Below are 14,550 nucleotides of genomic sequence, written 5' to 3'. Positions count from 1 at the left end.
GGTCAGGAAATCGGTCAGGAGGAAATCAGTTTTTTGGAGAAGGGGTGTAGGTTGTGCACGGTTGAGGGGTGATAGCCGCCCCACTAGGAGTTGGCGATTACTCGAAAAGTTCGAGTATAAGTCGAATATTAAATATGTTAAATTCCTATTCGCTTCGAAAACTACGTATTCGAAATATTTTGAATATTCTATCGGGTGTTTAATAATCGGCTGTTATAAAATACTTGGATTGATTCTAAATAATTACAATATTTAGATTGAACTGAAACAACCACAACATCGTTTTTTGAAAGCCACACATTCAGCTTCTGTTTTCTGTCCTGCGCGTTTGCGAAGATTTTCCGCCGAAAACCGTCGCAAAGTGGTGTATAGAATACTTTTGTCAGCTGTGGTTTCAATATGTCAGCGCAAATTGGCGAAAATACTGCACGTTTCGGAGGCCTATATCTTCTCAATTGTGCCACTGGGCGCGGCCATATTGGTATTTTTGGATCGGCCGAGCCATCGTCTGTCCTTTCCTTACCGTCTCTTTTATCTTTGTTCATTCATAAACGCACGAATGCCAAAAAATAAAGGCGCACAAACGTAGCCAGAAACAGTTTGTGAAGCGCGGTTGGCCTTCTGGTCGGCGCGCGTTGAAATGGCCCATCTTATTGGGCATCGCTGCGGCAATGCAAGATGGCGGCCATCTAAACTGCGGAAGGCGCGTTTCTGAGGTCATTTGCACTGATTCGCTCGGCCAAGTTTCTGTTCAATCATCTCATCTGCTGCGGTATTCAATACGAACATTATCGCGATGGGAATTCCTGAGATCCCAAGCCATATTACGGCAAGTTGCATGGCTTGAAAGACGGAGGTCATCTTACGCTTCGTGGTGTGCGTGACTTTACCCTGGAGGGTAAAACGCGGTGTGCGCGCTTGCGATAGCAGTCTGCGCAGTGAACTTTTAGTCTTCTTTGCGATGCTTACACGCTTAGTTATTGCTAAGCTTTTCAGTAGGCTCGCTAGCCTTGGGAAAGAAAAGGCCGACGGGTCAAAAGCCTCGGTGCGCACGACGTAGCCGCTGCGCGTTGCAGCATCACCTAACTTCGCAACGTGGTACGATTGAACGCCAGTAGTTGTAATTATTGGCTTTGGCTTTAGATTTAATCTTAAGAGCGACCTGACGGGCCATGTCAGGGATACACAAAGTATGACATATTGCGGTATACGAGCGCCACGATGCGGGCGAGCCATATCGCTCTCTTGCGCAACGTTTCCCGTGCACTTCGAGTAATCTAGCAAAGAGGTCTCGGATGCTATTTCAGAAGGCTCGCGTTTCGCCTACTCCCGAGTCTCCTGCAGCTTGGGTTATGAAAGCAGGGATAGCGGAGCATTCGATACACCCTGAGCAAAACCACCGGAATCGCGCAGCACGCCTTGCATGATCCGCGCGCTGTGTTGCGGCCGCTTACGCTGATAAAGTACGGCGTGTGCTATCTTCTGTATGCACCATCCTCTGAAATCGCTCTCCAATACTCATTCCCGAGCATAAACTAGATATACCCACTGCTATTTTGTAATCACCAGCGTGGCTGTTGGCCACGCCCGGTATGGGGCGGTCCATTTTTTTCAGTGTTCAGTACTTCTACTGAATTATGTTTGCAACGTGGCCTGAGGGCAGTCCCAGTGTACCTCTGTGCAGGCGCAAACCAAGTAATCAAACGGGTCCACTGTAGCGAATGGAACGCGCCGTGTTCCCGACCATCGAATATGGCTTTTTTTACAGCTTGCTTGAGTGCGCACGGTGGGTGCTTACGAGAAATTGTCCCGTGTCAATTGAAGAGTCTTTTTCACAATTGGCGCGTGCTTTTTAGGCATTGAAGTTGTGTCATTAGTCATCGACTATGGTTCCACGGTGTATAAGGAAGGCTCCCATGGGAAAATCCTGTCGTTTTTGCCTCTATAGGAACGTTGCACCGGACAGAGGCCGCTCTGAGCGCTGATCTTTTTCTACTAAAGTTGTCTGTAGCGCACGCTAGGGCATAGGTAAAGGAGTGGCGAATTCTCGACCCGTTATCAGCCACTGCCTGCAGCATGCGGTGCGGCCATTTATAGGGTTGACACTAAGACACGATGTACAGAAAGTCGGCCGTAAGGAATTCATCAGTTCCTCCCTACCATTTGCATTATTTGGCATTTGTCTGGTCGGCTAGAATATCAACAGCTAACGTATTTTTGTCTGCGCCACTTAAACTGTTTGTTCTTCTCGGACTTTTTATCTTGACGATGCCTTCTTTCTGTGGGAACCCGTGCGTGACTCGTGATAATCCCGGCTGTTGCTGTCTAGGGCAGGGCGCCGATAGTTACATAATATGAATTCTACGAACTAACCCCGTGATATTCATGGCATCTTGCCTACAAGAAATGACCCCCCGAACCCCCAGGGTATAGAAAACGGCGCTGTTGCTTGCGAGGCAAACATCAGCGCAACGTGGCTATTGTCGGCTTGAATAATAGTGATCTCCAGTTTGGACCGTACACCCCCGAGACTGTGGCACCTTTGGGTGACGGTGGCCTGGTGACTTCATTTTTGTTTCGTGCTAAGATCTTGTCACTGCTAGGGGGCATAAAGTGACGACTTGGTGGCTACGACACTGGTCGGCGACTTTGGCTAGTTTCGGTTTCCGATATGTGGCGATCCTAGCGGTACGGTGCTGCGGCGTGGCCCTTCCCTTTCCCTCAGCGTTTCTTTCTTTCCACACCGTCAGCGCTTGCGCGCCTCTTTACGCATGCGCAACAGCTCACCGGCGCCAATATTTTTTTTTCTTTTTCTCGGCGCGTACGGCGGGCCAGTTCGGTACGTGCGTGAGCGAGCCGGCGTGGGAAGGGTTGCGCGGGTTGCCTAAACGCCTCCACGGGCTGAAAGTTTCGCTGCATTATAAAATACATTCGAATGTATTCTAAATATGGGGCAGCGGAGGAAGGAGCGTTACCACTCCTGCGCAGCTCTGTGGTGCAGCAACAAAGTGCGGTAGAGTTCGGCCAAGTTTCTCGCCTTCTCCAAAGATGACAGGTAAGCAAATTAGCTTTGTACAAGTTAGAGTGAATTCCTTAAAAGCCGACTGATTGCACTATTCTGTTTTGAAAGTACTTCGCGCATGTAACGTGAAGTTAATGAGATATGTCACTCGTCTTGGAGTAGAAACTAATGTGCAAATATATCCCAGCTGTGCAGGTACGCAAAGTTTTAGTAGAAGTAAACGCGTCTTTGCCACGCACACTCTTGCTCGCAAGTTCAATTTGTGGTGGCATTGCCGTTTTTGGATTGCCTTAGTAACTGCTGGAACGTGGATTCACTATACTTATCAAGGTATTTTTTGTTTTTTCGTGCAGCAGGTATGAGTCTAGATTTGGGCCCAGAGTCAAGGACGGTTTGCAACTTCATTGGACGTTTCCTCCGGTGACTCTCGTCAATCCATCCAATGTCACCACGACGCACCTGCTCACAAAGAAGGCAAGCTCAACTGTACGCGCTTCTTGCCTTTCACGGCGTACCTACTACCACAGCGATTGGTGGTGTGGAGGTGCTGCGCCCTAAGCATTTTTTCCTCCGCCGTCTTGCTCCAAAAGGTATATTTGCGTAGAAACTACTGCCAAGCGTTGCTTCAGTGCTCCGAAAAATCTGACGTAACACCGCGGTGTTCAATGCAAGTCGATTTTCACTTGAAGCAGTGGAAGGCCAAACCGATATACATGCGTTGTCTGCAGCCGCCATTGCAAGCATTTTGCTCATTAAAAAAATAAAAACAATTAGTATTGCCGGCTTTGCTGTTCAATCTAACCTGCGTGCCCGCACCTTGTCATCTTATGGCGAGTGGGTTTGATGTTCCATAGTTCTGAATTTGAATGGTCATGCCGTATCGGACAGGATGAGATAAGATGCGCTGCCCAGACACGAGCTATAGGGTAGCTTGTAACAACCTGGCCGATATCTGCGGCTTACAATACCGGAAAGCTTTTTTTTTTCTGAGTGTCTCGTCCTCCCCCCGCCTTTCCTCCTACCCCCGGTAAGCAGACTGATAATTCACGCGCCATTAAAAGAAAAGACGGGTGCGCTCTATTTGTGTTGCTATTGTGTTCTGTGTTCGATGACGTGGTTGCGCATTATTTTTGTACGCAGATATAATCCAGCAGTGAGTGTCTATAGTGCCGTCATTGTGTTGCAACAGTTTTTTATGCTTGCATTTTGTTGGTGTGAACATGAATTCTCGAAGTGTATGAGGGTTAATGGGCGGGTCAACGCTTTCTTTCAGCGTTTGCGTTAACTCGCGCGAAAGGTAGGGCTTGATGCATACGTGTGCGTGCTTTGTTTTAACATATAGGTTCCCAATTATTGTGTCTCTGTACTCAAAAATGATTTTTTTAAGTTTAAGAAACATTCCTGTCTCGAGGTGAGCCCAAGAAATAAGTATACATTGAGTTGAACGTTCAAGTTCTGTTCTTCTCCAGCCGAGGTGTGCGCGAAAAAAAATCTGTGTAGGGACTAGAAATTTTAAAATTCTTCTTTCGTAATCAAGCATTGTGTACCTAAATGTGTATTCATGGCTGTAACTTTTGCGAAACTTTAGACGGAGACAGATATAAAAAGGGACACGAAGACCTGTATCTGTCTCCGTCTAAAGTTGCGCAAAAGTTACAGCCATGAATTCAGAATACCAACTAACCCGCCTAACCGTGTTATTGTAAATGTGTATGTAGCACGTTTTTTTCCTATTGTACAATAGTGTATGCCTAAATTTGCATATGTCATAATTTTGCTTAGTCCAATACTGTGTACATAAAATGTATGTGCAATATATGAGTGTAGTGCATGTTTTTTCATGACATAGAATGAAAGATGTCCTCATATGAATTTTGAATAAAAGAAAAGCGAAAAGACTGTTTGTGTAACGCTCCAATTGATATCGCCACAAAGACAATAATTCGACACCAGAAAACGCACTATTAACCTAAATGTTTTCTTCGTTCAATTAATAAACGCGTTACTGCAAACACATACAAAACGATGGGCGGCTGCCATTCTAAGGCATTGCCGTCGCTCGTCCAACTTTTACGCCTGGTGCCATTGTCGAGCGGCCCACGAGGCAGCGATAGTGCCAGGTGCGTAAATTGGGTGAGCGTCGGTTTTAGAGGCCGGCGCGCGGCGGCCCGGCCCGTTGCCGCGACAAAAATGACGTCAGCAGCGTCCGCAACGTCACCAACCTCCTTTCTCCCCTCGCCACTCGTTGCCATGACGATAAGTGCAACGTTTTTCAGACACCACATACCACTAGGGGAGAATTTGGCGCTGTTGATGCGAATTTCGCGGGACCACGGTGGATGCTACAGAAGCCGCCCCATGGCTACGACGCTACGTGGGCGCCATGGGTGGGTATGGCTGTGTTTGTTACGCGGCGCCCCCGAAGGTGCTGGATGTGTTTTACTGACATTAGAACTCTGAGGAAACTCGGGTATGGTTTTGCACGGCCGAGTTGAACTCTGGACGCCCGTGGTGGCCGCTGCTACGGCGAAGTTTATATTTATGGTCTCCGTAGCACGCATATTTCTGCCCGAAAGGTATATTAAACAAAACAGGAATTTCGAGCCCGTTTCTTTCTCTCGAAAATTTCTTTGCATTGGTTGTGCAGTCGTTTGGCGACAGACCCCCGTTTTTGATGACTTAGAAACGTCTTTAGCTCCATGACTACCGAGGCGCAAGTGTAGTGTGAGCTGCGGTTTAACGCGGCGGGCAGCTGTTACAGAAGCGTTGGTGGCGACCGCACCATCTACCGTCACCAGTCGACTGTCAGCGGGTGTGCGCGCAATATAATCAGTGTAGACGTGTTTTGCAGACCTCGCCTTTATTTTAGGTGGTTTGGCGGGCATAGTTCCGCAGGTTCCTACCGCACGTCTATCCGTCTGCAGCCGGAGCCTGCGATTCAGTTATCGTCTGCTTGCAAAGAATTTTTCAACGAATCGTTGCATGACCGTGCGTTTTGTTTATCCTCAGCGCGCTGGACAGTCTCCCTCGAGATCTTTCCTTGAGCGCCTTTTTTGGGAAAACGTTACTGACAGAATAACTGATACGTATTACATATGCCGTCAAGGAGACTTGTAACGCACCGATAGTCGGTTGAGGTGGTGTATTCGTAGGGGTGAAACCGATAGGAACGCAGGTCCCAGCGTTGAGATAACCTAGCTCGTTTCTCGCGCATGCACATTATGGGGTTAATCTTCTTCCCCTGGCACGTCCTTGGCGCAAAAAATTCCATGTTTGGATTGTACATAATCCTGCCTTCCTCTTCCACATGGTCGATTCTGGTGCGGCAAATATCGCGAGAGATTGATGGCTTGTTGCATCTTTTCATTATCCTCTCTACAATACAGTCAACGACGCGTGCCTATTGTGAGAGGCGGTCTTAGCTCCTTTCAACGGGTTTTGTTTAGCGTCAACGTCGTGTGGTAGGATGCAGGGCACGGAAAGCGAGTGAAGTAGAGGGCGAAGAATTCAAGTAACCACATGACTTCAGAGGTAGGGTAAGCGGGAGTGGGAAGGGCGCGAAGGAAGAGAGAGTTGTGAGGGGATTGAACTCTACTCAAAATACCGACTGTGCACTCTTAATCTGGTTCCATATATGTTCCAGTTAAAAAGGGTGATCCATATATTTTATGTGGATCCGAACGGAAGAATAACTGGAACGAGGCATATAGGTGAATCTTATCTGGAACCGTCAGCTTGTTTTCTTTATGTTCGTGGTTTTTATATGGAACCGAAGAAATGGGGTCATGCGATGTCGGCGGTTCCGGTTACTGTTCCACTTATGTCCCAGTAAACGGTTGGGGAGAGTGCGTTTGTATATTTTTTGCTCGTGTCTTGTTCCACATAACTCGTGCACGGCAGTGAAGTATGCACTCTTTCATGCATCAACTGGAACAATGAACCGCATATATATTAGGTGCTTCTTGACCCAAGATGCACAGGCGAGTTTAATATACACGCTCCCACCGCACATAAAATTTAATGAACTTCGCCGACATCTATGATACTGTCTTGCAGCAGTTAACTTTCATAATACGGCTAAGCTGTAGTTTTAGTGAAGTCCTTTGACAGAAAACGAAATCCCACTTTTTTGTCAACGCCGTACAAAGCATTAAATGTCGAAAGGAGGATATCTTAGGCAAAAGAAGAAATTGCAGGAACCCATTTCCAGGTGTTCTGCGGCACCCAAACCGCTTTCGTGAACATCGTCTTTTTCTAATTTGAGGCGTCAAGTACAAAATCACCAGTGACTTCAATTTGAGAAGGACTAAACGTCTTCCCTTTCCCCATATGCCGTTCGGGCAAAGCCATAGCTGCTATAGTGCTGAAGAATTCGTGGTGCTTTTGTGAACATCTTCATTACGAAATACTTGTTGAGGCCATTACATTTTATGCATTTGGTTTACAAAGCGTCGTAGAAACGGCAGTTTTTGTTCAACACTCAGTCATCATCTCGCTGTGGTGTAGTACGCGCTCGATGGTACTTAGTCCACGTTACTTATGTTGTGATGGGGTACATACATAATCGTAACTGACTGCGTCACATTTTACACCACACACATCATGCTACGCATGCAGTTATATGCTTAGAAGTTAGTTTTTGTATTTTGTCTCGTCCCGGCTAGTAATTTTCACAAGCAAAAACGAAAGCCTCTTTGCAGGAGGAGAATGACACGAAACCCGGAGAACTAAATCTACCCCGCGGCATCTGCCTTACATTCTATATATTTATATTGAAATGGCATTCTTATTTCAAATTATGCATTGCAGTATCGCGAAAATTCGCAGTGTTACCCTAATGTTGTTACTTGCCGTAGTAATTCAAGTTCACCGAATGACCTGCCTTCTCCTGCTGGTCCCCCCGTTGCTCTTTTCCTGCACTATTGGTGTTCATGAAGAAAAACTGCTGAAAAACGGGCAGATGTATTATTACTCGCTAATTAGCACGTATTCACACTGGATTCACTATGCGGAAGTAGTTTTCTATAACGTGGGTATCAAAAAGCGCCGCAGTATATATTATTGGTATTGGAAAGACTTGTCAAGAGAACGCAGTCAATAAAGAAGCGTCGTTTTGTTTTCACGGCAAAGAAAGAAATAAAGCTGTCATCAAAGTTTATGCACACATACCGCACGCGCTCACGGACCGCGGAGAGAAACATTAGCCCGACTAACGTGTTAAATTGGCTAATATCTGAGCTCTTTGTTCCAGCCTCAGAGCAGCGTAGACGTCCGCTTAGAGGCCTACTCCCATTTTCCGAAGCAAATATAAGCGATCAAGGGTGCCGAGCTTGTGATCTCTTCCGCGGACTGGTCACTGGCCACGGCGTGCATCGCCAAAGGCACGGAGGAAGAAAAAGTTCACCGAAACGATTACGAAACGACCGCCACTTCAGTGCGGCATGCCGTGCGCGTGCGTTGACACCATGGAGGAAAGAATACAAGGCAGCGCCGCTTGCGTTAATGCATGGTATAGTGGGACGGCAACGGGTACAACGACGATGAGGGAAAAACGGGATTGCGTGAACACTATTAACGACAGCAGCGCCCCTACGTCTCAACGTTTACGGAAGCTAGTTTTTGTTCGTCCGCATGCAGCGCCACCAGTGGCCTTCTATAGCCGTTTTCTCGATTGCTCGCGTTACGCGCCGGATGTACTAAATGAACTGTCGGTTAGACTGGCGGGAACGGTTACCAGTTTGGTTGTGGCGTGAAACTGCAGACTTCTTCATTTCCTCGGGCTGTATTTACTGTTCGACGAAGTGAAGTCTTGCCGGGAGGCGCAAAAAAGGTCAGTGCTGCTTATTTATGTTCTGGTAACGGTTGTTGTTCTTTGACTTGTTCATCACTGCGTCCGATAAACGTGCCGCTCCGCTTCCTGTTCGATGCGAGAAACGTTTGCGGCCGTTATTCACTTAAGCTTGTGTGTTTGTGGGTCGGAGTCGGCTTGACATTTCTGACTGCGTAAGTTAGCTAGTGCTATTTAGAAAGTGGCTGGTGCGCGCATTTCTCGAGTCTGCATGTCCCCTTATGGTGTGGTGTTGCTTAGTTGTATATTGACGGTTGCTGTACCTGTCAGCCGTACTGAATCTTCTCGGGTTAGTCGCACGCTATTGTCTCACGCGCACACACTGCACAACATGTTTGTCGGAGCGTCTGTCTTTAGACTTATCGGTATTTTCAAACTTCTGCGTTAATTGCGTGGTGTTGGTCTTCTGAGAGCCATAAATTTACTGTGCTAATCACGCTATTCCGCCTAATGTTGATGTGCGTTCAAGGCGTTGGCGGCAGCACTGCTTACATTTAACTGTGCTGTGTGTGTAGTTGTTCCTTGTTTCTTCCAATGCCTTCGATGAATTCAGATGGTCTATTTACACTAGTCAACGTTAGTTGGCTCCCTGAGGTGTAGTGAAATGCAAGGTAAAGGTGTTGTCTGAGCAGTAGCGTAGTAACAAAACGTTCCTTTTGTGGGGGAAAGGCAAGTGGAAACACGCAGAAAGTGTGGTGCCGTTTCTATGCTGTCAATGTCAGTGGTAACCTGAGACCTCAGAATAATTACCCATAAAACTCACGTGTGGACTATTAGAAGTTTTAAAGTCTCAAAGTAAGTTTAAAAATAATCCATTCCTGCCATTTTATGCTATCAATGTCAGTGGCAGCTCGAGAGTTGGAATAATTTTCAAAACGCTCGGGTGCAAAGTTGTTGCATCATGATGTGCACCAAACATTAATCAATTTCTGTTCTCCTTTGAACGTAGAAATTATACTGCAAAAGCAGATTGCTACATTATGTATTCATACTCTATGACCTGTTCAGAAAGAGTATATGGCTGACTGTGGAGACATTTGGCCCTCCACTGATAGGTTGTGACAAATGTTTTTGTTCCTCTGCAAAAAAAAAAAAAAAAGAAAACAAATTATTTCCTTTCTTTACATGCTCCTGCGAAGTCATGGCTGTGGCATTCACTGGCTGAAGACATCTTCGGCATGCTGAAGGGTCGTCGGGGAGAGTGTGGCGGATTATTAATGCCCTGTGGAGCTCATAAGCCACAAAAGAGTACTTTTTGAGTTGTGCATATTGTGCAGATATTCACCAGTTCGCATAGACCAAGGACAGGTGAGCTTTAAAGTATGTTCAAATATTTTCATATCTCAAATTGTTTAGCAAGGAAAGATTACCAGGGCTTCCGCTGTACAAAAGACATTCTACTTTCGTGGAACGAATCAGACATTGTTAAATATTTTCTCGTGCTCCCTGGGTAAAGCAAGGCATAAATTTATTCTATGATATTTTTGTACTGTTTATTTTCTAGGCACTAGGGCGAAGATAGACCTAAAACAGTGGTACAAGGAATGCATATGGCCATTTTAATTGTATTTGGACCCCTTCTTGGAAGTGTATCATCAGAAGGCAACACATCAAAGCTCTTGCACGGGATGAAATCATTGCATTCTACAAGTAAGTACGCACTGCCATTTTTGGGTCTTTCATGGCGCGTCTTAAGGTAGTTTCTTTATAACTAATGGTTTGAAACTTATTTTCAGTGACAGCTTGGCCTGTGGCTCAAGGTGACAGTAGGAGCTTTTCGGAACACGTTAGCGAAACTTTCCTGCAAGTGCACGTTGAGACGGCCCTGGCATAAACACCCGGGTCTTAATTTTGGTTGTGTAAGCTGGCATTTTGTTTTTGCGAGACTCAATTTCGGGGTCTGTTCGTCCTAATAAAATCTCAGTGTTAAGAAGTTATCGTGAATGCCAATATTGGCCATTGTGTTCACATTCCGCCTATTACGGATGCTCCAACAGTGGCCAAAAAAAAACACTATTTTGTATTTTAGTTTTGTAAATATTTAGCTTTTACACCTTGACAGTTGTTGTGATTTGCCAGCACCACGGACACGCCCGACGTGGTTGCTGCTACAACAATACGGTGGCAACTGACGATTTAAATGTCCCGCTTTTAATACGCCCGTAGCACCAATAATACTCCCAAATACAGGCGTAGCATGAGTAATGCTTGCATTGGATTTTGACAGTTGGTTAAATAAGGGGTAATTTTTTTAAATGGAATTGTTTAGAGCACAGAAAGTGACGTCTGCAAGAAAATGTGCTATAGTAGCGATTTATAAGAAAATTGTGCAACAGCCTAGTTCAGCATTAGTCAGCTCAACTTCTGCCTCATACCACTACGAACCATGGAGGTAATACATATCGAGAGGGAAATATTTTAGAGGGAACTAATTCCAAAAAAAATTTTTGCCACAGTGCGATATTTATGATTTCCTATGACTGGCCATTTATTTCTTTGTGGTAGAAACATCGTTTAGCTGTAAGTTATAATAAGCCAGTTTCACTACAGCATTCTAGGGAGCACATTATACAGTACAGAGAACATTTATTGCAGAGAGAAGGTATGTAAAATCTAACGCCGAAAGGTGATTATAGTAATTATTATTTCATTAATAAACGAAACCTCTCAAGGATAAAAAAACCTTATATTCAGGATAACGAGGCAGCAAAGTTGGATACTTTCCAGAATCAGGGCAATTTCATTGATTGTCTGTGGTGATATTGTTTAGCGCACTTTCACCTTTAGCAGCACTCCCAGAAAAAACCCAAGAAATCACTGATTTTAAATCAATTACTGTGTTATGAAAGGGACTAAGCAACTAACTCATTTAAAGCAACCATGTAACAAAATTTTCTTGTTTCCTTGAAGGTACATGAGGTGAGCAGTAAGTCTTCTCGAGGCCCGGTTATTCTGAGAAGGGACTGGCGGCATCAATATTGCCCGCAAGAAACACATCACGGATTCGCCGCCTGCATTGTCACTTCAGGATGTGGTCATCCTCTTCGCCGCATATGTCATCTTTTTCATCGTGTCATCATGTTCATATGGTTGTGTGCCTTTGGAGAGTTCTTGGGACTTTTGCAGGGAGTTCTTGGAAAGCATGAGAAGTTTGACAGTGGCCTGGTGTCATTTAAGTTGGAATCTCTGTTGAAATACTTGAAGTGTTCAGCTCTACTTGGGATTTTAAATTATTGGTAGAGGTTAAAGTATCTCTTGAAAGGCATGAATGAGGTCAGATGAAAGGCATGAAGGGGGTGAAATCAGATGAAGAGGTTTAAGTTACTGGCACATGCAAGTTTCATGTCAACTGAACACTGAAGTCGTGCCTTATTTTTCATCATTGGCACAATGCGCAGACTGCCTTTGAATCTATAGTGGGTGTTAATGTAGTTCATGGCACCGCATTGTAACATCCTTATTATTCAAGTGTAGCTCATGAGATTTTTTTTCATGGCAGTGCTGCTGCTGATGCAAAAGTGACAGTGATTATTTACGCAGATGGCTTCCGCCTTCATTGATAAATTTTAGTACCGGATATGAGCTGACACCCATGACCTAGAAGAATTGAAAATGTGCGTATTTGGCTTGAACAAGTTTTCTTCTTTGAACAAAGCTGCATTTCTTGCTTGGCAGAAGCAGGGCTTTGGTCACAATTACACTGATAGCAAGACGGGAGGGTTTTTATAGCACGCAACTGTGAATTTCACCTAAGGTAAAATGTTGAGGCTGGAAAAAATGCCTTCAATTCTGCTTTGTAAAACTGGTCACCTGTATGATTCAACGCTGGCTTGTTTGCTTCTTAAAGGAGCCATGAAGACAAAATACAAGTTGGGTTTATTAGAAAGACTGCTTAGTCCCGATAACAATGATACAAATATCATCGCAATCTTCGAACAAAGAACCGAGATATTAAAGAAAACGTGTGAAGCCGTGGCGACCGCCTAGCCAATTTCCCGCAACTTTTCTATGACGTCACGGAACCTTGTTTGTGCGATTGGCGGCCGCCTAACTGACCTGTCGCGACGACACATGACTGGACGTCTGTAATGGGGCCTCTAGTTCCATTTGACCGCATCACTTGAATGCTAACGGGCAGTTAATGCACTGAAAATTATATTTTATTGTTGGTGCGTATGACGTCATTCTTGCTCATAAAACGTCACTGTGGCGCAAAATTTGAAAGTTTTTAAATACTTCTTGCTTTTTTTTCTTTAAAAAAACATCTTTTGTGGCTCTAATGGAGCTGAGTGAGGTACTGAATCCTAGTTCTTTCAAATTAAACGAAGTTGTATTTTCTCTTCATGGTTCCTTTAAGTATGTCTGACTTGTTCCCGCTTGAATTGATGACGTATATAATTAGTCTGCTTGTTAAATTTTAATCTGTGTAACATGCATCCAGCTACCTGGTTTGCAAAATTATATAAGATTCACGCTGGGTTTTGTGAGATTTCTTGGGATGAATTATTTTAAACTACAAATTGTTTGGGCACGTAACGTGCCTTAAGTCAGGCCTTTTCAGGACGCTCATAAAGTCTATTTTGCCTACAAATAGCTTGATGTTACACTTACGTCTGGTGTCAGGAAACTACTATCTTTAATAATCATGTTCTAATGGTGGCATACTGCCACATGTGACCTCGTGTCAAAATGTTTTATCGTTAATCTTGGCTCGAGCGTTGTTTTCCTAAACTCTTGCACTGCACTGTTGTAGGTTTGTGATAATACAACCGTGTATGACTTGTTTTTAGGCCTTTCCCTACAAATTAATAGCAAGCTGCATTTTCCCAAACAGTTATACGTAAACATAGTATGGCAAGCGCAATGAGTCCTTCCGCCTTTGAATTACCTTGGTTTATCTGATAAGACAGCGTATTTGATGCTCACTGTTGTATAATGTCTGTGTCAGTGCCGCGGTAGACGCACACGTCTATTTATTTGTGAAGCAGTTGCCCCTAATACCGGCTTTATTAACCATGTTTTTGAGTAAAGGTGAATATTTGAAAATGCCACTTGGAGCTTAGTGTTATCGTTATGGTATTTATTCCTTGTACGTTGGTCATTTTTTATGCAATTTAAAATAGACAGCTATTGAAATCTGAAATGTATGCATACTAACACCCAATAAAGTTGTATAGTATATTGAGAAGCAGTGTATGAGTCATAATAGTTGGTTTCGTGCGTATAATAATGCAAGTATATTGTTTCTTTTACATGCAGCTGAAAGTCAGAAGAGGATTCTGCGGGTGAAGCCAAAGACTGTGTGCCGCTCTAGGTGCCTCAGACCAACTTTTATATAGAACTGTGCTCCGATAGGCAACTGTTGGGAACTGTCAGGGACCACACTGCTCCCGTGGTTTCTGCTTTCCAATTGTTGGTATCACTGCGGGTCATGTATCAAGGCTGTGTTAAAATGGTGCTTGCGGTTTCCTGCTGATACCAATGCATCCGCCAGCCTGGCATATGACCTCGGTGTATAACGACAGGAAAGCAGAAATATTGGAAAAGTGGAGTCCCATAGACAGCTTCCCAATGCCTATAGGAACACCGTTTTATATAAACAGCTGGCCTGAAGGTACCTGGAACGGCGCACCGGATAAATTCCATAATCATTTTACATGGATCAATGTTCCAGTAACTT

The 14,550-nt window shown here is 44.7% G+C and overlaps 1 long non-coding RNA gene across 1 annotated transcript; it reads left to right on the top strand.

Moving 5' to 3' along the window:
- The first annotated feature begins 8,841 nt into the window (after positions 1-8,841).
- On the top strand, positions 8,842-12,697 carry LOC144142058 (uncharacterized). The gene is made up of 5 exons (XR_013316807.1): positions 8,842-9,159; positions 10,010-10,178; positions 10,375-10,520; positions 10,607-10,729; positions 11,781-12,697. It is a non-coding gene; the product is annotated as an uncharacterized LOC144142058 (long non-coding RNA).
- The last annotated feature ends 1,853 nt before the right edge of the window (positions 12,698-14,550 follow it).

This window comes from Haemaphysalis longicornis, unplaced genomic scaffold, assembly GCF_048455015.1.
Source record: "Haemaphysalis longicornis isolate Haplotype H1 unplaced genomic scaffold, Haemaphysalis longicornis Haplotype H1 scaffold_6, whole genome shotgun sequence".
Classification (NCBI taxonomy): domain Eukaryota; kingdom Metazoa; phylum Arthropoda; class Arachnida; order Ixodida; family Ixodidae; genus Haemaphysalis; species Haemaphysalis longicornis.
This window is presented reverse-complemented; position numbering and strand designations above follow the sequence as displayed.